Here is a 24666-nt window from a genome sequence, read left to right as displayed (position 1 = left end):
GCTATGGAGATGATTAACAAAACCCATTTCCATTAAATTAAAGTATTTGTAACTTGCCTCAAAAAATAAAATAAAATAAAAAAGTAAAAAAAAAAAAAAGGGTAGCAATACCCCAGGCTGAGGCAACTGAGGATTTACTCAAACATGACAACAACAAATACAATAAATAAATAAAGGAAAACCAGTACTTACCTTCAGAATACCTCAGTTATACAAGGATCTCCAGAAAGATAACTCTGCCAACCCTTAAATGAGGTCTGGGGAGGGTTGGACCCTGTCTCCACCCCTTCTAGTCAGGAGCATTGCATGCACCTGAGCTCCCCTGGGTTGGCCCTGCCTTTCTACCAGGTGCTCTGTCACTGCTTCAAGCTGTGACTTAGCATTTCCATTACAATTTTTAACAACAAGTGGATGGAGCAATTCCTCTGAAAATGGAGTAATTATACAAATTTAGAACTTTGGATATTGAACTACATTCTGTAGCAGTTAAAGCATAGAATCATTAAAACTAGCTTCTTAAGAGGCAGGATCAATGTCACAGTGAGTTGAATAGGTTAAAAAAAAAAAAAAAAAAAGAAGAAGTAATCACTGAATGATTTTAGAATTCTAGTAGTATGCAGTTTTATCATGGCAGAATGCCCAGAGCTCATAAAAGATAAATGAGATCTGAAGTTGGAGGAGAGGAGGTAGAGTGTAGTTAAATTTAATACAAGGTCTGTTGTTTTCCTACCCCCCTTTCCCCCCATTTTTTATAGGCAAGGGAATGTACAAGACATCAAAGAAGCCTTCCTATAAATATATATGAAAATAAACAGCAACTTCTATTATGAATGTTCTAGAACCTTAAAGGAAGTATAATTCAGTGCATTTTAAATTGCTTTGGAGAAATATAATCAATCCCATGCATATGGGAAAACCTGATCTTTTTTGTACATATATATATACACATATAAAACATGTACAGTCCCTGGATCCTCCTTTTGATTTATTAAAATAATTTTAAAAAAAGAAAATATCAGACCTCTTCATATGCATTTCACTTATAGAAATACACATTAACTTCTGAATTAGTAGCACAACAATATTTAGCAATTAATTTTAATAATAATATTATTACTTTCCTAAAAAACATAGATAGAAGTATAAATCTGTAAATAAAAATCAAAGAATGTACAAATCCAGAGTGATATTCATGACAGTCACAGTCAGAGGATAAACACATCATTACCCAGTTACCTAAAAGTACTCATTACTTTGAGAATGACTTTTTACTGGCAAGAAGAAAAAGCAATCTGCCAATGTTCACATTTTATGTGGACACAATTCACTTTGTATTCACACGTGCCCTGTTTCTAGTCTTCTTAAAGAGTTCACATAAATTCTTCTTTCTTTGTGATCTACTTTCTCAAGACTTTGTGTTTTCACAACATTGCATTAAATAATTCATTTCATGTAAATGCATTAAATAATTCATCTCTAGTCTAATTAATAAAGAAAAATATACCGCTACCTTTGAAACACCTTCACAATCAATGTGGTCATGGTAGCAATAATAAAATGAAATTCAGATTTGGTAGTAGAGTCCTTACAAGAATGTGTTATCTTCTTCATATCTACAAACCATAGTGTAGGACCAGTATTGTGCAAAGGTAGCACCTCAGCTTTTTCTCATTGGGATGAAATAAGAGGATTCCTACACCACGCAAATAAAACTTGTAGGATAAGACTTTTGTATGAGGGAATAACCCATGCGGACCGCTCAACACCACATCTGTCCAGCAAAAGTTTAGTTTTATTTTCAGGTTACACCCAATAATTTTTTTATCAGGCCATTTTTTAATAGGATTTTTTAATCAGGATTTCTAGTTTCAGGAAAAACAATACTAACATTTAAGTAAAACATGTGGTATATTACTCTTTTTTTCTTATGCTGTGGGTGTTTTCCAGATTAATCTTTTCTTAATTGAGGTTTACATGGGAATTGTTCTTTGTAATCTGACAGATAGTCCTTTCTTCACATTATACACATTATACACAAATTTCTGTTATTTTGCTACTAGTATTCCATTTTCATTTTATTCAATTTATTTCATGTTCTTGTTTTCTTCTTACTTTACACTCAACTGTAAAAGTAGTAAGCAGTTACATCTCATACTGATAATGACTTAGTTGTTCATGCAATCTAATAATCTACATAATATTCTTTCACTACAATTTATAGTCCCATTTACTATACATATAATTTATCTATTTTGTCCTTTATATTGGTAATAAAATATTAATAAATACATTAACATTTAGAAATGTCGAAAATAAATAAGTAATTTTCCATTACAGTATTCTCCTAGATCATCCTATTTATGTTAAAATTATTGCAGTTATTCAAAATTTAGGACAGAGCTTCCTTTTTGTAACTGACAGTTATACTTTCTAGAAAATTAGATGCGATTCTCTGAATAGAAACAATTTTACTACTATTAATTGTATGACAAATTGTGTAAAATATATCTGTGAATTATTTAGAAGGACATCTACTCAAAAATTCTTGTTGGTAATGAATTCTAAATTAGAGAACACATTTTACATTTCTAGGAGGGCTTAGAAATAGAATTATTTATTTGAAAATGAATGTCATCAACATTTCTTTGCACAACTAAGCTGTCCCTTTCAACTATTGGGGAGAGTTTATTTACAACTCAGTTTGCAGTAAAAATGTTTCAGATTACTGTCTGTCTCTACAAAAATCAACAAACTTAGCACCACAAGAAAACTGCTGCAGACCTCTGGAAGAGCCGTAACTTAAGAGGCATTCTACAGAACTGAGGTAGTTTTGTCAGCAGTCCAAAAGCATTGTGTGCACACAATGCATATGCGAGGCACATCTGTAGCAGTGCAATGGCTATTGCTGCACTGCTTCACGGACAACCTATGCATCAGAACGATCACAGGAATATTTTGCAGTGCTCTGCCTATGAAAACAAACAACATAATTTACACCGAAGTGCACCTTTGAAAATATGCTGAGAAAATAATGGTACAAAACCTTCCAACTATATTTTTATCACAAAAATATGTTGTTCTTTTACTCATCCCATGCTGGGTATACTTACTGTCATAAAACAAATCAAAAGCAGAGGGCTGGTGTAGAGAGTGTTATTTACAGCTGGTTAGCTGAGAAGGGTCATAAACACAGCGCAGCTAAAAAAGCAGCCATACCACCTGCAAGGACAGCAAGAACAACAGGATGCCCTGTGATGGTGAGAAACTAGCCATGGTTTTGTGAACTCAGCAAGGGACTAACTTTCAGGATGATAACAACAAGCTGCAAAGATACTTGGGGATGGTATGTAATTGGGAACCAATGATGAGCTCCACTTTTGCAATATGTATGAGCTAATTATCTGTGTCATAAATGTACACATAGCCAAGGAATAAATGAGATTAACTGATCATATGTCAATGACAGGTGTGGTCATTTGCTTTTCTCCCACCGTTCTACAACAGGCTGGAAGTAGTACTACTTGAACTGTGAATTCTGATTTGGTTCAAGAGAAAATATTTTCAGTAAGATGGCATAGCTTTGTTTTTCTCTACCAACAGAAGATTTTGAAACGACCTAACACACAGTAATCTCACTACTAGTAACAAAATCAGCCCTTTGAAGGAGATTATAGGATTAAAATCAACATTAAATTACGTACTACTTTTTGTAGTGAACTTCAAGAAAATAAAGCAGAGCAAATGAAAACATTTTTAAGGACACAATCTGATGGACACAAGCATACATTCTGGAGTAGAACAAATTTTAACACCATAAAACATTTTCAAAATGTCATCTTGTTTCAAGAACTTTGATGCTGTCTTCAGTCAACTAAGTTGTGCTCTGTTGTCAAGACATTTAGTTCAGACATCATTAATGTTAGATGCAAAAAGTTCCTGGGAAAACTGAAGCCAAGGTGTAGCACAAGATTCAGGTTAGCTTGATAGAAGATACTATAGTCCACTTTCTTGTCAAAGAAGGCAAGGCTGATTCAAGTGTTGGTGTGAAAAGTTTTCTCAAGAAAAGTGTTCTAAAACTCAGGGAATATACAAAGGTCCAGTAAGGTACAAATAAGCATCAATACAAATAGTAACTATAAAAGCTTTTAACAAATGTTCTACTGGTTTTATTCCTCAGAATATTATGATTTGAAATTTTTTATATTAATATAAGAAGTAAGAAAATTGGCTCCCTTCAGTTAACAGTTAAATCAAATAGTTGGATTTGAATGGAGGTATAATTTTCTAGGACAGCAAAGTGATGTTTTCACTAGAATTTTCATTTATTTTATTTATATTTCTATGCTAAAAAAAAAAGAAGGAAACAGAAAAAGAGAGAAAGAGAAAAATTAGTTTCATCAGTTATTTTATAAATGTTTTAAATATGATTTTACTTCCCTCAGTTGTTTCATATTTAAATGCTGGAAAAACTTTATATCATTACATCATTTACACGTCATACTTAAATATTGGTTCAAATTTGGAAAATGAAAATGTTGTCCAAGAATACCAAAATTTTAAGTAAATATTTTCATTTTATTTTTTAAGTTAGAGGAATCAAATCGAGTTTTATTTTATTGAAGTATCTATCTGCTTTATTTTATAAGTATCTGCCTGTCTAGCCTTTGAAGACAAAGAGGTTCTTTGTTCTGTATTCTGAAAGAACAGAATAAGACAATTTTTTACACGATAATTATTGCCTATTTTCTTACTAAGTTATTTTGGAATGAAAAAAGAATATTATTCTCTAGAGTTGTAATGTGAAGAGAATTCCAAAGCACAATATTACTTGCTTATTCTTCAAAAGCAAAAATAAAGTAGAATTTAGTTTCCAGAGTGGAAATTCAGAATTTCACCCCACTGAGTTAGAGATAACTATTGCCCTTGTGGAACTCACCTGTCTGCCCCAATACTTTCTATAGCTCCTTAAAGGTCACCCCAAGTCAGGAAATGTAGAGCTGAAATTCCTGTGTGGCATTCATTCTGCCAGGACACAGGAGGTTCTTCATTCATCATGTCCACATCTTCACCAAGAAGAGGAGTTCCTGAAAATTTTCAAATCCTAGGGAAGACTAGGGAGAGTTTTTTTTTCACCAAAACTTTAATTGATTGGAAGGTAATAAAAATGAAATTGAAGCATTTCATAATATCTATATATAGATAACTAAATATACCCTTTGGATTCACAGCTCAACATTATTGACCACTATGTGTTTAACCAATGTTGACTAAAAATATAATGTTTTTTCAATAACAAATGAGCAGTTCTGTAGTTCAAAAGAAGTGTTCTTTGTTACAGGAAGTAATGACATATATAAGAAATATACCAGTCTTACTAAACTACAAGTAATATTTGCAAAACCAGCCAAACAAGCAGAGGAATTTATTTCTTTATGTTAAGAAAGTACATTTAAAATTTGTCTTCATTAAGAGTTTTTTTTAAGGATTTCTTGAAGGAAGAGCTGTGTGCCTCTGCAAGGTCTTTCAAATGTTACAGTTCTGTTTTCTTCTTTGCTGGTAATGACTTTACCACCTGTTGATTTGAAATTTTTCTTTGTTGAATAACTATAGCAGCACTTTTTCTTTTTTTGTTTGTTTGTTTTTTACAAATATTCTGCAATTATACTCTTCAAATATTTAACATATTGAGTATATGGAGTACAGTGCAGCAAGATTTAATTTTCATATATTTTTCATGTATTGAGTTTTCCCAATATCAAGCAGACAGTCTGTAAATAGAAATACATATATAGAAATCAACTATGTATTTGGATATGCATTTATTTTGTCAGTTCTTGAATTTCAGTTAGAATATTCCTGAGAAGCTGTTTGGTGTACAGAAGAAACAAATATAAATAAATAAATATAAATATAGTTATTTGGACCATCCTACAACAACACTAGTGGAATAACTTCATGCTTCTATTTGTCTCAAGTGTCACTTCACATCAGAATAGACTTTTGTTCCTCTTTGCTAAGTATATGAAATAGACTTTATGCAGCCAAATGAAAACATTATTAATTTTAGCTGACTGACCTGAGTCAGCTATTATTCTGTAAACTTCAAACCATGGAATTTCACCCTTTTTATTACTATTTTTGTTAGAAATTATTATTGGTATTATAGAATATAGGAAAGCTGCTTATCTTTCTGAGGCATGCATTCTGTTTGCTTTCCAGGAGTTACTTGAAACATGAATATACAGCCTATTATCAAGTATCTATACAAATAATGAATAATTATTGTTTGATCTTCTTGCTTACTTGATGTCATGTATCAGGACACAGAAGCCTTCAGAAAAACTAATAATAAGTGATTTTACACTCAAAAATACAGAGAAAGTTATATTTTTCCTTGTAATAATTCCTTCAATAATTTTTGGCTGGGCAAGAAAATGACTGTCTACCTCTTTACTGCCCTGTGTTGTTACATCAAGGTGATGATATGCCCTTCACAATTTTTCTTAAATTCACATATTCCCTCTTCCTCTCAAATACAAATGCATACATGTCTTTTAAGGGTGACATTTTTTCCCCAAAGAAAACCCACATCTTTTTATTATCTTTTTTTCCTACTGCAGCTGTAACCCTTACTTCCATATGTAATTCATTTACAGTTTTTTGGTTAACAATATGAATAGATCTATGAAATGAAACGTTTCAGTGGTTAGTATTTTGCTTATTTTCATTTAATAAATTGAATTTCAGAAGTCAAATCAGAATATTTTAATTAACCACATGTTGTCAACTGGAAAGACAGTGCTAGATTAAGCCCCAGTATATTTAGAAGAGAGAATACTCTCACTAAAATTTCTCTAAATATTAAAGCATTCTCATAGAGAGCATAGGCATGCTCTGAACAAATATTTTATTTACCGGTCATTGATTTGAAGTATCCTTACCTACTATTCACTGAGTGGGAAAAAATAAATAAATAAAAAAACAAAAAAATAAAAAAATAAAAAATCATGCTAACAGGGATAAAACTATTTTAGAGCTGAAGGCATGAAATAAGCATAAAGAATACAACTGTACAGCAGCTTTCAAAGATAAAAAGAAATCTCAGTTCTACTTAGCTTTTGCTTTTCAATATTTGGTCAAGGACCATATCACATACCAGTAGCTCACAATACTATTCCTAATTTTCTATGCTGTATGATGCTGTATTACTAAGGGCTTTGATGTGTTTGCATAAGCATGATGCTTCATGGATAAGCACAACAAGGAGCACTGAACACATTTATCTGTAGAACATTCTCCCCGCAACCAGGGTGCCTAAACAGCAGTCCATCACATATGTAGATATAATTATGCATTAAAAAAAAAAAATCAAACTTCAGTACAGTGCTTTACTGATTTATAAATTTATTTGACCTCCACATGATAACAATAAAATGTTAGATTTATGAAGTGCTTGGCCTGTAATTTATTGTTGGTGGTTGCTGGTGGTTTTTTGTAGGTTTTTTTTAAATGTTAAAATTGAACATCAATTCTATGCTTTTATTCTGAAAACTGAAGAAATTAATTACATTAAAAAATGAAGATTTTGTTAAATTAATAATCTAGTAATTACTTTTGTACCATTATTTGTAGAATAGCATTAAGCTAGAGTAAGCAAGAAATTGCTGTTCAAAAAGAGGAACATGTTAATAGTTAGATAGAACATCCACTTACAGTCAGGGAACCTGAAAATGTTGACAAAGGTCTGATGAATAAAAAGCTGGAGTATGCCAAAGTGAGAATGATTTAAAAAAAAAAAAAAGTCCAATCTTTAACATTTAGGACATCTTGAGAGACTACAAGCAAGTACATGTTCTTTTTCCTGCAATTCCTTGCAGTAACATGATGACTGATCTTAAGGTATTTTCCAGTCAAGCTCAATTTGCTTCAGTCACAAAGGCAAGAACTCCACAATTATTTAAATACTTGTTCTATTATCATTTAAAGACATTTTACTAATGGCACAGAGTACACACTTAGTGATTTATTTTCATACATTAGCATCATCATTATTTCAGCCCCTCAGAGAAGGTAATCAACTATTAGTATGATAAGAAGCATCACAGTATTAATGGGTATTAATATTAAAGTCCACTTCACCAGTGACAGATCTGTTTGTATACTGTCCACTAAAAATTATGTCCCTTTATAGCAAACATTATTTGAAGATTCTATATAATATCAAAAGTTTCTACTTTTCTAATCACTAAGGCATAAAAGCACTATGAATGTTACAGTTATGCATCTTTGCATTACAACAAAGTAGATATCAAACTTGATTACACTGATATCTTAAAAAATGATTGATTAGACTGGAAATGTGTATTCTTAAGTTATAATATGCTTTGTACAATAATGATAGAAGAAGCAGAACACTTTTTTTGTATGAATATTGAAACAGAATATCCTACAACACATAGCAGGACATTAGTAGCAAAACTGATACAGGTATGACTTTATGCAAGTATAAGAGATTAATGTGTAATTTCCTGAGTACAAACTTCTAGTATATACCATATCCACAGACAGCTTATTTCTTTAAAATCTGCATAAAGTTAAAATTTAACCCACACCATTTAAAGAGTGGCATTAAAATTTTCACTTTTTAAAAAAATTTCTAAGAAAGTAGATCCCAGCAACTAGCTCAAAAGCCACAAGTTGTCTATGATATCTCTGACAGGAATTTCTAGAAAAGATATCCTCCAGCTTTTTAGATTAACCCATTTCTCTCACAAGAAATGGCATCTGACGTATTCATAGGAATTATTATTTGGCACTAAGAAAAATTAAACTAAGTATTGAGACATTTTAAAATAATTTTGATACATATCAATGACCATAAAAATATTCAATACTTATTTCAGTTTTCAATACAGGAAATATGATGATTTGATAAATGTTCCAGGTTGTATTTGTCAAAAATGATTAAAATGATGGTCTCACATTACACTCAAATCTGTTTCAGCAGCAAAAAAATCTCTACTCCTTTTCCTATTATTAATTTCCATCTATCTATCATATGCTGGTTATCTGTGGATTTATTCAACCAATTTTGCTAATATTCTGGCCAGAATTTCCTGGAACTTCAAATAGCTTTCCAGAACTGAATATATATACAACAACACGGGAATCTGAGCATAACAAAATAGGATGCAGAAAATTGAAGGTCTTTGTATCAGATGTGTGTTCTAACATGGTTTTGAAATTACTCTCTCAGGAGAAAAAATAAAATAAAAAATGTCATTATGCCCCAAAAGCCAGGTCTATAGAATCTTTAGCTCCATTGATTTTGAGAACATCAGATCTTTGTAGTGTGTTAGAAATGTATCACACTAATCTGTTGCTGGCTAGCCAAAGATTCTCAGTAGTTTTTCTTGTTAGCTCAGCTGGAATTCTTCTTCTACTGCTTGGCTATCTATGCTGCCAAGGTCTATGAATTTCATGTGTCTCATTTTGCCTGTTTAGTATGGTATTGGAGCTTACCCAAAACAGTCTCTTTCAGCCAGAGGAGAAGGTAAGCATTCAAAAGTCGGAAATCTGGGAAATAGATGAAAAAATAAATGAGAAAGCATTAAAACTGCAGTAAGCAGTACTGGGAGAAATATTTGTCAGGGAATTATTCTAATCTTAGCTAACGCTCTTTAAAAGGAAAAAAAAAAAAAGTATTGGAAACAACACTTTCCTCTAAGCAGACTAATTCAGAGTATTGTTTCTAAGTTAGAGTTTCTACTTATGATTTTATACATCTCCTATATAAGCCAATTGGTGATTGTTTGAGTTAGTTTCTCACAGTGGTTAAAGAAAGCCAGTCAAAGAAACAGTTGATTTTACCTAAAAGTAAACATACTGTACAGAGTTCTTTTTCACACCATTGTAGACCACAGCACCATCACTTAAGCCTAGGCAAGTTTAGATTGACTGTAAATCCAACTCTTAAAATGCCTTTACTCAAATTATGTTCAAGTTGATTTTATGTTTGTGTATATTTCTTTTCTTCATGGAATAGTTGATATTATGATAAACTGTATCAGTATGGATAACTGCTATTGCAAAGACTCATGAGTCATTTGAGATATCAAACAAGTGCTATCCAATAACATGACAAAATGATGTCATAAATAAGAAGTTTTATGTAATGAATTTTAATATTTTTCAAGGTTTCAACTTCCTAATAGATAAATCTAAGGAAAATGAAATTATTCTGTTTAGGCTACCTGCATTTTAATCCTTTTCTGCTATGACACCAATAAATGTGTCTCTACATGCACTCATGCATGCACATTTTATGTTTCTAGGATAGAATTTCCAGGTTATTACAGGGAATAAAAGGAAAAAATAAAGTAACCTGCATTGTCTTAAGCACTTGTCTGATACTCTAAAACATAAGTTTCCATTAGGAGTGGTGATCTTTTAGCTGATTTCTGTCCTCTTTTACACAAGCTTCTAAAGAAAATAAGAAAAGAAATGACCTCCCAGAATATGAAGCAAACAGAAGTATCAATAACACACATATATCACACTAATGTTTTTTAGATGACTGGAATTTTATTTGAAATCAAGCTATCTAGGAATACTCAGGGATTACCATTCTTTCTCTCAGCTCCTTGAGCAGCCCTATACCCTCCCTAACCAACCCTCCCTCAGCAAAAAGCTCACAAAACAGAACTAAATGGATTATACAAGGTGCTTTAAATGAAGTCTCCCTTACTGTCTGTCAAGCTTTTAGTAACTACTAAACATATGAAGACAATAATGAAAAGATGGTAGTTGTAAATACCCAAAAGGTTATTTACATGAAAAACTCACCCATATGGAAGCCTTCAGTCTACTGGGAACTGCTGAGACAATCTCCACCAAAGAGCAATCTCCTAGAAATTCTGCCTTAGTGGCGGTCAGACTCTAAATGAGGTCTAGAGGAGGTGGAGTCAAGCTCCACCCCTTCCAGGAGCACAGCTCCTGGAAGAGAAAAAAGATCTGTGCTCCCACAGCTGACCCAACACTTGCCTCAGCTGATTAATCAGAGGTTCAGGCTGTGATTACCAATTTCCCATACACCGAATTCACCATAAAGAATAAACATAGCTTGTTTCTCACTTTCCCACAGTTTATCTACTTTCCAGATGCTTCAAAAAGACTTTGGTAATTCTCATAAAAGCACCATTATAAAATTGTACAATGTGTAGCTTACTTTACATTCTGAAAGTGATTCTGATTCTTGGGGCTTAAATCAGTTCAAACAGTTATTTTCACATTACTTCATTATATACTGCAAGTTCATCATTAGTATTTTCAGAACAGAGAAGGTCATCAAGTTTACTTAGTTATGTCTGAATTCTTCCCCACAACTGTTTGATTGGTAGGCTCCATAAAACTGACTTCTGAGCACATGTTGGATTTATTCCTGAGACAGATGATATTTCTTTTCCATCTGAATGTTTCTCTTGTCAGGATTTCAGAGAAAGAAATAATCCCAAAGATAGATTAAACCAGATCACAGAAAGATCTGAAGGTGCAGTTCTAATTCCTGAAAAATTTCACAGTGAGCCTTCAAAATGAGCAGAAATATGATTGCAGGCTTTGATTGTTACGACAGACAGCTCTGCTTGGAACAAACTGTGCTGCTTTACAAATAGTGCTTTATGCCTACAAAGAGACAACTAAAACAATCTGCTTCAATCCACCAATTAATGAACAAAGCAATATATCTTGTTGTATTACAACATTTAAACCCAAAATCAGGAAAAGAGCAGCCTTCTTACCTAATAACTGTGGAGAAGATTTCCATTTCCCATGGACAGCTGTGCTTCACAGTATCCAGAATAGCAAAGATTTCAAGACAGTCTGATGCTGAGAGTCTGAGGACAAAGCTCAAGAAAACTGCCCAGTTATGAAGAGGAAAAATGCTTCAAATCACCACCAGAAATGCCTTTCTTTTTAATTTTGAATTGATCACTTAGGAATTAATTAAACTATGTTCTTATTTATATCACTTTATAGCAGTGAACTCAGATTAATCTACCATGAAGTCAGTTGACACTTATTAAGGAATAAATTGGTATGAATATGATTACTCTCTGTTTTATACAATTGCATTATAGGTCTGCTTGTTTCTTTTTGACACATGACCATTAGTTTTCAGAGATCTAATTGTAAAGACTGTATTTTTATTTTCCTTTTGTAAAGGTAAAGACTGAGGGATTTTTAAAGTAGCAGAAAAGCATTTTTAAAATTTCAGAGTTTTTATCATCTTACCTTTTCAAGCTGAGCTGGCATTAGAATCAGTTCCTCTCTTCTGCACTCTGTCTAAACTTAAACACCTTTGCATGGAAAGGAATGCAAAAGCAGTTTAAGAATCAAAGATAAATAAGTGAAGAAAAAAATAATAAAAATGTTAAAGATTTCTAGGTGAAAAATTTTGTTTCAGCAACATCACTATAAAGTAAGCATGAATTTCATCTAATTAGCATGAAGGTATGTGGAGCTTTGTTTTTTGGACAACATGGTAATTTTAATGTTTTCTTTTAACACTCGTAAACATATGTTATGCAGGACAGGAAGATGAGAAGATGCAATTGCATTTAAACAAGAACAACAGAGGTACATGCAGCCCAGTGTGGGAATGTATGAAGAATCTGTTGAGAGGTCAGATGTAGGGGTTAAAGAGAAGACATGTAAGAGTGACACTTTAGTGGGTGTCTGCTATGGGCCACCTGATCGTGAAGAAAAAGAATCTGAGGCCCTCTATTAACAGACAGGAGCATTCTAACATCCTCTGGCCTTGATCTTCATGGGGAAATTCAACTTCCCTCACAACTATTAAAGGGATAAGACAGCAGGGCATAAACAATGCAGGAGGTTCCAGAAGTGTGTCAAGAGCTCTTGGAGTGGGTTCAGAGGAAGGCCACCAAGATGATCAGAGAGCTGAAGCACCTCTTATGTGAAGAAAGGTTGAAGGAACTGGGCTTGTTTAGCTTGGAGAGGAGAAGGCTCTGGGGAGACCTCGTTGTGGCATTACAGCATTTGAAGGGATCTTATAAACAGGAGGGGGAATGACTGTTGACATGGCTTGATAGTGATAGGACAAAGGGAAATGTTTTTAAATTAAGCCAGGGTAGATTTAGGTTGGATATTAGGAGAATGTTTTTCACCCAGAGGTTGGTGATACACTGGAACAAGTTGCATAGAGAAGTTGTGGATGCCCCGTCCCTCGAGTCATTCAAGGCCAGGCTGGATGTGGCTCTGGGAGGCCTGGTCTAGTAGGTGGGCTGAAACTAGATGATCTTTGAGGTCCTTTTCAACCCAGGCCATTATATGATTCTACAGTTCTATGGTTCTATGATCTTATGCTCACCAACAACGAGGCACTCAGCAGTGATTTGAAAACCAAAGGTAGCCTGGGCTGAAATGACCACGAGGTAGGTCTTGGAATTCAAGATTCTGAGGGGAAGATTGTGTGCAAAAAATCCTTTCTAGCCACAACAAACTTGTGATTCTGTGGACATGGGGAATACAGCAATTTTATTTATTTATTTATTTATTTTGTAAATATACAAAGATCACTGATAGACCTGACATAAGAATGTGTAATTTAACTAAAATGAAAGAGCTGAATCACTTTTCCTTGGTCTGAATTACTGAAGAGTTAAACGACGCGTACTTCTGAACTCTTTCTGTGAAATGAAAGGACTATGTGTATGAAAAAATGTTTGTATTAAATTATGTATTTAAATGAACATTAGGATTTAATGATGTAAACTTTAAGTGCAAAATTATGCAAGTAAAAGTATTTTATCTCAATGAACCAAAATGATCATTTATTATAGTATAGCAACCTGCCATGCATTCAAGCCTTACAAGTCTTATAACATTCTCATTATACCTTAAAGAGATAGATCATCTGAAACTGAGACAACTAGCTGGCTTTTCTGAAGATAGAATGCAAAATTCATATGGAAGATTATTCATATGAAGCTAGCCCTCAGACTTTAGCAGAATGAGTATTTTAGTGTTAAGAGTGAATGAACTTGTTGGGTTTTCCTCATCTGAGAATGTTAGGATTACTTATATATTTTTAAAATATATACCAAACAACTTTCTGTTTGGCATGATCGAGAAGTCATGTGTGTCAGAAAATAGAAAACCTTATTGTGCCCATAATTATATGAGTATGAAATGTACTGTTGGAATAAATATGTCAAAGAGAAAATGCAGTATATTTTCATATTCTGACTCCAAATTGGCTGGCAAAATGAATTCAGTGGAGGATAATTATCAAGGACAAGACCGGTTCTGCTGTGTACCCAGATGTGTGCTTTGTGTAATACAGTTTCTACTGGAACATCTAATCACTTGAGAAACTTTCTGAAATGGTTTTACTCACAATATATTGTACTAAAGATTTCCACAATTTAGCTAAGTATTACGTGAATAATTACCTTTTAGTTTGTCTTCATCTGGAAGCTGACAACTTTATCTAGTGCAGTGAATAAGCTGGGAGAGGCGCTGGTTTTTCATTTTGTATTCAGTCTACTGTACTTAGGGAGAAACACAATGGTGTTAACGTTCTGATGTTTTAGCTTTTGCTGAGTAGTGCTGTACAGAGCCAAGGATGTTTCAACCTCATGTTCTGTCCTGTTTGCAGTCACGGCCAAAGGTGCACGAGGAGCTGAGAGAGGACAGAACCAGGACAGTTGATCCAAACTGGCCAAAGGGATACTCCATAACACATGACATCATGAAAGAAAACTTTTAAAATTGTGGGGAATTGACTGAGGAACAATCATTGCCTCTAGACTAGTTGGGCATCGGTTGGTGGATGGTGAACAATGTTTTGTGCATCATCTGTTTTATATATAAAAGATTAAAGCAGCAAAATAGAAAAGGGAAAATGACTTCCTTGCAAGTGACACTTCTTTCGCTGCAGAAACCTTATNTATACATATTATTATCATTACTATTATTATTCTCCTTTTCTTCTCCTTTTCTGTCTTAGTAAATAGCTTTTATCTCAACACACAATGTCTTTTTTTTTTTTTTTATGTTTCTCTCTCCCATCTCATTGGGAGCAAGGAGTGAAGAAAGTGCTGCATGGTGCTTGGCCGCTTGCCAGGTTAAACCTTAACATGTATCTAGCTGTTGTAATTAAGAGAAACTGACTACGCAACTTCAAACTCTGGCTACACATCAGAGATTCTATGTACTATGAAGCACTGCAGGGAGGAAGAAATGCTTCTCCCTTGACAGTTGTTTTTGTGTTTTGGTTTTTTTGTTTGTTTGTTTTTGTTTTTTTTGTTTTGTTTTTGTTTGCTTTTGAGAAATTTACAACAATTGTGAAGGCCATTCAAATTACAACTTAGAAACTAGAGTCATCATGTTCAGTAATTCAGTTTTGTTGATCTTGTTTTTAATTACTTGGGAAAGAAAGCTAAGGACAGAGACATCTGCAAACACCTGTGTGCATATTTTAAGTATATTGTATAGCTGAGGTCTCCTCAACAAAGAGGGAGACAAAATAATAGTTCTAATGTTCCTGTCTTTCAAAACAAAAGAGATAATTTAATAGTTGAGAACCTTCAGGAGGTTCCTCTAGTCTTTTTAGAAAGAGGTTTGAAGACTTCCAGAATCTGTTTCCTACTGAGCCTACTTCTCAAAAAGCCTACTACTTTTGTTCAAGTTGATAAAAAAATCCCATTTTTAAAATCTATTTATATCTATTTACCTATATTAAGAATACCAATAAAGGAAATGTATATTTATGTAATTAGCTCTTTCTTGTTTCAAAAGAATGGGCTAAAGTAGGACTACCGCTGTTTGTAAATATTTGTAAATATATAAAAATAAAAATAAAAATTTACTGTTTCTAAATATTCAGTCCGATGTTTTATAGATATTAAAAAGTGATCTGGAAATACAAATCTAGGCAAGATGATACAATATAGAAGTGTCTGAAAGAATTATAAAATCATGTAGGTGACATTCATCTTGAAATGCATAAAAAGTAGCTCATTTCCCACTATCTCTGGATCCTCATCTGTATGTTTCCCTTAGCATTCTCTGTCTTTGTTCTTATCATTCTGACATAAAGATATTTCATGTACTGTGAGTGCAGCTGCTTTTGTAATGGGATAAAGAGCATTGCTGTTAAGAATATTAGTAAAAATATGAAAGCAAATGTACATGTGGAATTTGCAAAGGCAGAAACATGATACTATTAAAAAGTTTTGAATTGTCTACAAATGACTATTCTTCATTTACTAATTCTTCCTCGATGCCCATTTCATCTCATTCTATTTCTGTCCTCCTCACTCCTTTTCTTTCTTCCATATTCCCTTCTGAAGCCTGATTAGCCTAATTCTGAATGTGTAGAGTCACCGGAAAGTTTTTTAGAACAGTTCAGTCTGCTGTTGAATAAGCATGGGTTCCCATTTCCCTGCCTTCACTAACTTTCAGTTCTCAGTATCATCTTTTTATGCACTTTCTGTCTGTTCCTACTTACATTTTGTGTCTTCTTACATTTTAGTTACAGTCATCAAATTGCAGTGATATCTACATTACTTTGCCACAAGCGTATATTATGTAGCAGTTGTTTAATACCATAGTAATTTTAGTGTTGATATCTTATTAAAGGAATGTTTTTCCTCATTCAAAGTATCCACATGCTAACAGCCAGCTTATCATATCATGATACAGTGGAATTCTTAAGATAGTCTATGTTGTCACGTGACTAAATTATATCCAAAGATTTGGATATTTAGTAGTAAAATATTTAAGTCATGCTGCTGTATCTTCTGCCAGTTTACAACACCAAAGACATACAAGATGGGAAATGTCTCACTTTCTCTGTGCTGAGCCATTCTGAGGCACGGGGAAAACTGTAAAGACTGAAGAAAATCATTAATAGCATTTCATTAATTACATGATGAATGAAGAATGCTGAAGTGGACAGAATGAGATCTAACAGTTGTTAAACTATGTACATTCTCTCTTTAGCATTGTTACTAATAGAGAAAATCAGTGAAGACACTGATAGCTGAGAACAATTTGAAAAGTTGTCAAAATAAGCTTGATATTTATGAATGTTTATTTTCAGACTTTCTATAATTATTTTTTTCCACATTTAGATTTCTTTTTTTTTTTTTTTTGCCTCAGAATTTCAAATTTTAGTGAATTCTGAATAAAATATTTTATTTCTGGACAAGTAAAACTGACTCTTGATATTCTGATTTGTAAAATTAGATATAATAATGTTTCAAATACTTTTCATGCATTAGTTTAACTCTGCTTGAACCTCCATGTAGGCCTGCATCTGATTCAGTTTGTATGGATCATAGCTCTCTTGTACTGGAATCAATCACTGACTCAACTATACCTCCCATAGGGTACTTCAGTATTTCCTCTGCCCACACATATGACTCAAGCTCCTAAAGCAGATTATAGTTTGACATTTAGATAGCATAATATTTGGAGCTCACAGCTCATATGTAATTATAATAAAATCTCATGTTATTCAGGTTTACACCAAACTGAAAATATAACAACCACCTGATAGTAGACTGGTGAATAAAATGAAAACACTGTAAGAGCATTGTTCATTGTTAAGATGAGGTTAAAGTTTTTATGCATCCTGTCTCTCTTTACTGGATTCTTGTTTCCTTTATTTATTTATTTTGTTTGTTTGTTTGTTTGTTTGCTTTTCCCAGATTATTTCTACTCTGATGGAATAGAGACAGTAAGTGAGATAAGGACACTGAAGTGCTGTAACCTGCAGTCAAATTGCTGTTACAGCTGTGCACATCAGTTTACATGCAGGCTTCCTTCTGTTTAGGATACCCAAAACAATTGGCCAGCAAGTTATTGAAAAGTAAATATTTTATCAAGTGTGATCATAGAAAGTAATCTTAGCCTATTCAGCAGAGAAAAGTCTTGTAAGTTTTCAATACTCGGAGTAATTTTGATATTTCTTTTCGTTTTATTATAACTGGGGCTGAAAAAAAAAAATAGTTGAAATAATTCATTTCCTTGGGGAAAAAACAAAAAACAAACAAACAAAGATGAAGAGCAACAAAATACTCTGTCCCACGATATCCATATTGTACTTTTTTTATTTAAGAAAAGCAAAAAACATCATATATCAAATGTCCTTAATTATGAAAAATCCCCTACATGTTCTCTTTTTAGGAAGGCAGGATTTTTGCAGTTCTTGAAGAATTAGGTAAGGAAATTTGCTGGAAGGTAGAGTATTTGAAGTTTTATATGAGATAAACACAGCAAAGAAAAAAAAATGGGGAGGAGAAGTGGTGCAAGGAAAAATAAGAGCTCCACATGAGAGGACAGTCTCAGGCATAACTTGGCTGTGTTTGAAGATGTCAGAAGCATCTTAGCAATGGATTTCTCCATGTACATTCATACAACAAGTGTGTTACTGAGAGTGAACAGAATCTATTTTTTCTAAAACTCAGATTAATATCTTAACATGATTTGTACCTTTGGTTCTTTACCCGCCTTTTGTTACATAGATTTTTGATCACTGTATTAATAAAAATATTTTGTCAAACACCTGGGAGAACAACAACAAATAATATCTGCATTTAGTGAAAGAGACAACAATTCACACAGATCTAGAAGATAACAGCCAGAGTTGAGAGAATTAATTCTGTAGTAAATGACACAATTATTTTATATAAAACCCTACAAAGATACATCTCTGATAAGAGAGAGTACTTGACTTATCCAAAAGTGCAGAATCTAAAACAGTCTTTAAGTGTTGAACTTGGAAATGTTTAGTGGGAGAGACCACCATAGGTGAGGAAGTTCAGACTGCCAAAAAAGTATCTATTTTAATGTTACATTAAATTACCTAGATAGAACTTCCTTATCCTTCACTCGGACTCAGCAAATATCAGTCCTATTAAGGGGGAGAGAAACCTGAAAAAAACAAACATGTTAAGTCAGCATAACTTTGCAACATGTTTCCCAGTGCCAGTAGGACGAGTTAGAAAGGATAATGATTTTTAATAGGTTTTGCTAACACTGAACCTTTTTTCAGTACCACTGTTTAGATGGTTTTAATTCAGTAATTCAGCCAACACCGGGGATTTCACTGAGTTTGATAACTGGGTATATTTGTATAAGTATTTATATACAATGCTGTACCAAAGCTAGCTTTCCAGTATTCATTCAATACTAGAAAGTCATGTACTGTCATGTATAGTCCCAAGTTCTGTGCTTGTATATCATGCGTGCCTTTGCTGTGCCTGGTGACTTAGTCTGCAAGGTGCATCAGAGGCATCCTTTTGTTTTTTTTGGCAGCTGGATCATGAAGTATATTGTAGCCAGCTAGTTTCAATGTTTGTATTAATTGCAAAAAAATATGATGAATGCAAAAGGCAAAAAATATTTGCTTTGTTGCCCAGTGAAGTTGAATATGGGGGCAATAACACATCAGGTGTTTGGCATATTTTCTGGGATATGGAATCTCTAACGGAGCTTTAAGTATTTTCGTAACCATTTGTGAAAAGAGCTTGGCTTTTTGTGCCACAGCCCTGTAACTGCCAGAGTCTGTATGGCATTTATACTGGGAAGAGTGCCAACTTGCCTATATATGCTGTATAAGCAAGGGCAGTAAGTATTTCTTACTGTTTCAATGTTTGTATTAATTGCAAAAAATGTTTGTATTAATTGCAAAAAAATATGATGAATGCAAAAGGCAAAAAATATTTGCTTTGTTGCCCAGTGAAGTTGAATATGGGGGCAATAACACATCAGGTGTTTGGCATATTTTCTGGGATATGGAATCTCTAACGGAGCTTTAAGTATTTTCGTAACCATTTGTGAAAAGAGCTTGGCTTTTTGTGCCACAGCCCTGTAACTGCCAGAGTCTGTATGGCATTTATACTGGGAAGAGTGCCAACTTGCCTATATATGCTGTATAAGCAAGGGCAGTAAGTATATTTAGGGAAATGACCAGGGAGAAGGCATTTTCATTTATTTACTGTTGGTACTAAAAAGCAACAAGGAGTGAAATATTTCCACTGCAACATTAATGAGGGGGATGGTACTCAGGGAACGGAATTCAGCAACAAGCAATGATTTCCAGGATCATGTCTCCTATATTATGTACTGTTTATCAAAGTAAACACATTAAAAAAAAATTAAAAATTAAGAAAAGTAAAAAAGGGGAAAAAAGGGAGAAAAAAAGGAATATTCTTCAGTCACATGGAATCTTAAGTGTATGATGTATGTATATATTAAGCAAGAAAAATGCATAAATATTCTTATAGCTAGCCCAATAACTTCCATTAAAAAAAAAAACAAAAAAAAACCCCACAAACTTAAATCTGATTTCAGATGTATGAAATTTATTTTAAAATGCTACTGTGTGAATCTTCCTATATTAAAATGATTTTTTTTCAGACTGTAGTCACTGATATGACCCCTACTGTTCTGTTTTCATTAAGGCATGAAAAAAGACAATGAATTTATTTAAAATCCAATTAATGTTGTTTCCTCTACTTGGCTTCAGTTTGATTTCTTCTCAGTCCAACAGTATCAACAGATAGATTAAGAATACTGATGTATTTCAGCCTGTATCTTGTCAATATGCGCTATTCTCTTGGGGCTGGTGCCATTTCTTTTGACCAGCAGAAAGAACATCATCTTTAATTTCAATATTTGATTTGAATACATGTTGTACCACATACTAGAACTCTACAGATAAATACTTAGGTGTTTGGATCTAGAGGGATATACATATCTAAATGAAATGTTTAAATGAAGTAGGTTCAGTACACGTTATGAATATATTAAAAAAAAAAAAAGCATTATGCCACAAGAGTTAAGGGAAAAGAAAAAAAATAAAAAAATAAAAAAACCCTGTTGTAACTTTTATGTGTAAACATATCTAGAGTTAATTAACAATTTCACTTACAAATATCCTCATGGTAAAAGAGGAATTTGTGAGTGAAGAGCTTTAGAAGTATTTCAGACAGGTCTGCCAATGTATACTGAGTTAAGGTATGCCAGTTTCTGACAATGTACATTCACATGCAATCCAAACTGATTAACACATATATGCAAAAACTAGTCACAGTTTGAATGTTTCCATTTTTTTTATCCTTCTTTGATTGGAAGTGAAAATTTGGCTTGTAATTGGTTAAAATTTCTAAGTGGATTCATGTAAAATCAATTAAGAAGTATTTACTCCATTGCATCGTCTTTTAGTTGTGATTAAAGTTGTGTGTTCCACTGATTTACATTCTAAACATAATCCAACAAGACAATTTCTATTGTGTCATAAATTAATTATGAGCTGCTTAATCTCTATAAAAGAACTTCTTCTGACCTAGAGAAAGAAAGAGTACAGAACATACCTGGAGTGTCTTCAGTCTCTTAGCCACTAGGCTAAACAAAAAAAGTAGACAGCAAGTAAAAGTGGAAAAGCAGACTCAGCTGTATCTTATGTCTTAAAGCACTTTTTTCTCAGTTCATCTATTTAGTCTCCCTTTCTATTCTTTGCTGCCGACACTGTACCATCTTTCCATAGTAATTGATAAACCTATTTGTCTGCTACCTGGGTTGCTACCTTCACTAAAGACCTGGAAATACATTTGCTGAAAGTATCTAGTTTTGCTCTTGCTTATTCTCTAAGAACAAAAGCTAAATAAATAAAAAATTATCAGTGATTAAGTTTATTAATGGTAACTGCATGTACTTTAAGAAAGCTTTAGTACCTTTTCTTGACTTCTAAGTAAGTCTTACCAATTTACAAAATAAAAGTTTGGGGATGTGTGATGTGTTTTTTTTTGTTGTTGTTTGATTGGTTGGTTTGGGGTTGCTTTTTTGGTTAGTTGTTTTTAGTTTGTTTTGTTTTTCCTGCTAAAATAATTTGTCCCAAATAAACATAAGTTTTACATAAAGCTTTCCAAATTGAGAAGTTCAAAGGCAATAAAGTTTACTCAATCAAGATTATTGAAGTGAACTAAGATTTTTAAGGTCAAAATCATTTATAGAAATGTATTTGAAATATTGTGTTTTGAGAGGTCCTAGATGGTAATGACATTAAAAGTCTTTGACAAATTAAACCAGTGTTCAATAGCTGGACTGCACTTAAGATCACTATCAAGTGACAAAGACCAGCAACCACTTGCCTTAGAAACTTCTTTTGTCAGTTTCTGACAGCTATTCAATCTAAAGCTAGGAGCTCTGCTCAGCATCTCACTTGGAAGTTGAGTCTATCCTACATTTTCTTGCAGAGTCTTCAGAATGCATTCAGTGATGATAGAAGTCTTCTAGCTCTAACACCACATCTTTCTGTTTTGCTTTCCAACACTTCCATGGCCTATTTCTTCTTCCTGCTGTATTTAAGTGGAAAAAAGTCAGATTTCCTGATGATTGTTCTGGATTTTGAGGATACACAATGTGAACAACTATGACATAAGTCACAGTGACTCATGGGCATAAGTGAAAAGTACTTTGAAACCCTCAAAGCCCATTTATCATCTCTTAGTGGTTTTTGCACTGCTTCCACATCTGAAGAATAAGCTTGATGCATGCTCTAGTGTGGAACTGGAAGAGAGATTAGATGTAATTATACTCTAGTTTACTTGCAAACGATCTGGAAATCCAAACTTTCTAAATCAATGGAAAATGCAGCATGTTCTAGGAAAGTGACTACTGTGGACTAGGATTTGAAAATACATGACTAAAGTCAGTTAATGAACATAGGTCCTATTCTGTTGACTTTTGTTAAAGTTGCACATTGTAAAAATCTGAAATGAGGATGATAAATATGAAATAGCACTAAACATCTAAGTCCTTTGTAGACTTGTACTAAGGATGTCAGTCTGCAACTTGCGAAATTGATGACTTTTCTATCGCTATTGATAGACACTTAGGAAAGTGAATCTTCTAAGGACTTTGCCTAGCCTAGAGAACATTGATATGAAATGTCAGTTACGGAGATTCATTTGATTAAAGATGAACTTAGGCAAACAGTATTTTATTGTTAACTTGTGTATTAATAAAGCAAGATGTTGATTGCTTTGAAAGATCACTTGATAGATTTTAAATATTATATAAAATTTATAAGTATATATTCATATATATTCATATTCTTCTATAACCTTGCTGAAGGATTGTTTTACTTCACAATATGATATAGCTCATGAACAGAATCATATCTAAGTATATGCATATACATATACTGTCACGTAATAAGACAGTAAATGAGAAAATACATGATAAACAACATCAAACAAGATTTATGATCAGATCTATGTTCATTCTACTTTTCATAACAAATCTGCATACATGAGAGAGACAAGAGGGGAAGAAAGAAAAAGCAGGTGTATGTAGGGAGCAGGTGGAAGGCAAGGAATAATAGAGGTCAATAAAAATGGCAAAAATTCTAATTATTATTATTAGCAGTGACACTAATAATCCTGTGTAGCCATGGAATCTTAATATGCTCAAATATCTCATTACAAGAAAATATGTAAATATTACCTGGAAAAGTTGCTCTTGTTTTTTAAATTACATGGCCAAAAGCTGTCATCTATTGGTTTCATTAATAGAAATATGTACCCAGTCTACACATCAGTGTACCCTTTTTTTTCTTCCCCCCTCTTAGGTTCAATTTTAAAGCATGATATAAATTTTCTCAAATACTGTTTTAAGGAAATTCAAAGAAAATGATAAAGCAACATGTAATGCTAGAACACTCAATAGAAATTTAATATATATTGTGATTTCTTGAGCCATATTCTCTCACTTAGATGTTCAAGAAACTCAAATATCTTTCTTATCAAATACCACACAAGAGCTATTTCCTTTCCTTCCAGTGAACTATATTATTCTTGGTAGTATTAGTAACAACAAGCATAATAACTCAAATTATATTAAAATCTCTGTTACAAGTAGGCTTTGTACTATGAAATTAATTTCTTTGTTCTCATGCTTAACTATAAATATTCTCTAAAAGCAAGTAAGGAATGAGGCATATGAGGTTAGCATATGAGGCATATGAGGTGAAGCCATAAAGAAATGAAAAATATTCCATACAAAACATTTACTAATAGAATTAAATGAATCAAAAACAAAATCAAATGTATTGTTCCCACCCTTCTGCAGAGCACTGAACAACTTGTGAAGCAAATGTTTCCAAGAGAACAACTCTGATAAAAAAAAAAGGCTTGCTATTTTTTATTTACTTTATATTTGCTGGCTGGACATTCTTTTTAGTTTGGAAGACATTTTCAGTTTGAAAATGTAGCACACAAGTAAATAGCGAAGGATTTTACTGAACAAGCTTGGATGAATATTAGTAAATTAGGACAATTTGCTGTATGTTACATGAACTTTTTTTAACTAATCTAAGTAAGTGATAAGTTTAGCTAATTTAAGGTGACTTTTTGTAAATTAGAACCTTCCTCTGTTTGATGAGGAAAGGAAAGTCTCAAGACAGAGAGTTTGAAGTGTATTTTAATAGGATTATTCATTACCAGTCACCAACATGAGTCAGATTTACACAATGATCCAATTCAAATAAAGTTATTGGGAAGTAGATAGAAAAAAAAACAAAACCACAAATAATTCCATCAGCCATATGCACTACAATGGAACTAACATGCT

At 33.0% G+C, this 24666-nt stretch overlaps 1 long non-coding RNA gene across 6 annotated transcripts; it reads right to left on the bottom strand.

Annotated features, from left to right (window-relative positions):
* Window positions 1–802: 802 nt before the first annotated feature.
* Window positions 803–14888, bottom strand: LOC107315002. Of its 6 annotated transcripts, XR_004307475.1 has the most exons (5): window positions 14475–14888; window positions 12292–12356; window positions 11799–11894; window positions 4937–10995; window positions 803–4070 (listed from the first exon to the last, which is right to left on the bottom strand). It is a non-coding gene; the product is annotated as an uncharacterized LOC107315002 (long non-coding RNA). The 6 variants fall into 6 exon arrangements; XR_004307474.1 differs by having other exon boundaries at window positions 11799–12356; XR_004307476.1 differs by lacking the exon at window positions 14475–14888 and having other exon boundaries at window positions 4937–9576; window positions 10846–10995; window positions 11799–13155.
* Window positions 14889–24666: the final 9778 nt, after the last annotated feature.

The sequence above is a fragment of the Coturnix japonica genome, chromosome 5 (genome assembly GCF_001577835.2).
Source record: "Coturnix japonica isolate 7356 chromosome 5, Coturnix japonica 2.1, whole genome shotgun sequence".
NCBI lineage: Eukaryota > Metazoa > Chordata > Aves > Galliformes > Phasianidae > Coturnix > Coturnix japonica.
This window is presented reverse-complemented; position numbering and strand designations above follow the sequence as displayed.